Here is a 1475-nt window from a genome sequence, read left to right as displayed (position 1 = left end):
ATTTGCTAACAAAGGAAGATAAAAGGTAAGGCCATTTGGGTAAGTGAGCTAATGAAATGATGGCCTCAATCATATAAATGCATGAATACACAAAATAATGGACATAAAGAATCAAACAAATCAAAGATTACAATTATAGAAAGAGAATAATGCACACAATAAGGAAAAATAAGTGGTTATAAGAGGTGACGACACCATTAGGCTCAAAACTCACTTGCTTGTGTTCTTAGCTCAAAAAACATGATCCATAAGATATATAATTCAAGCAAGTTTAATGAAAAGTTTTCACTCAAATCAATTGGTGCCCTATAGATAGAAATCATTGAAAAATTTCATTATTTTGACTAAGCTTATTGTGTATACATATGCAAAAATTAAGAAAATGCAAGTAAAAATCCTAAAATCTTAAAATGAAATGCAAAAGTGTTGGGATTAGAATTTTGTCACCCAAAATCGCCGACCGGTCGGACGACCTCCCCACACTTAAAAGTTTGCACCGTCCTCAGTGCACTCAAAGATGAGTAAGGGGGTACGGCGACTCTCCGAGTTGCTGTGTGTTCTTAGTCTTGCTTCCATGTTTGCTTGTGGTGCATTGTTCATGAAAAACAAAAATATAACACCATAAGATGAGAAGATATAAAAACAAGGGAGCATACATTGTTGGAATGAGGTACTAATCACTAGAAATGAGTGAGTGGATTAGTGTGACATGAATGACAAATAAGTGTGTGAATTCTAAATTGCGCGCCTTTTAGAACACACATTAGCATAAAAAGCTATGTCACAAAAGAAGCATGTACTTTACTCATTCTAGTATGCTTGAGATGCTTTAAGTGAACTTGTAAGGTAAAACAAGCATTAAAGAAGCATGAAAGCATTCAAGCTAAAGTATATGGATGCATATGATCATGAAACACAATGCATTAAGGTAAATGCACAACATCATCCATCAAGAAATTGCCTAATCACAGAATAAGGCTCAAATCACATGGTGGCCAAATCATGTAATTCAAGAGGAGTTACAAGCTCGAAGTTAATTCTCATCACTTGGTATTTTTCAAAAGGTAAGCATAAAAAAACTCAAAACCAAGTAGCAAAATATAACCTCAATCATAGAATCTGTAACGACCCAAATTTCAATATGTCTAGATCATACCGAAAACTGAGTGCTACCAATTTGTCCTCTTAATTATTATCTATTATTTATCATATGAGCCTGATTCGTTGTTAAAACGTAGTTAATTTGCGAAGTATTTTTTTTTTGTTTGAAAACATTTGGGTTAATAGACGGAATCACTCATAATCAATTCACAAGTAATAACAGATAAAACAGTTATAAACAACCACACATAAATACATCACGAGTAGCTAGCAACATTCATTTATCCAGCCTTTGTTAGAGTATAGACCTTTAGTTAGAACACCCCTAGATATAGCTAGATAATAACTATATACATATATATATATACAACATC

Source organism: Arachis duranensis, chromosome 6, assembly GCF_000817695.3.
Source record: "Arachis duranensis cultivar V14167 chromosome 6, aradu.V14167.gnm2.J7QH, whole genome shotgun sequence".
Classification (NCBI taxonomy): Eukaryota; Viridiplantae; Streptophyta; class Magnoliopsida; order Fabales; family Fabaceae; genus Arachis; species Arachis duranensis.
The sequence above is the reverse complement of the archived record's forward strand: the minus strand, read 5'-3'. Positions refer to the sequence as shown.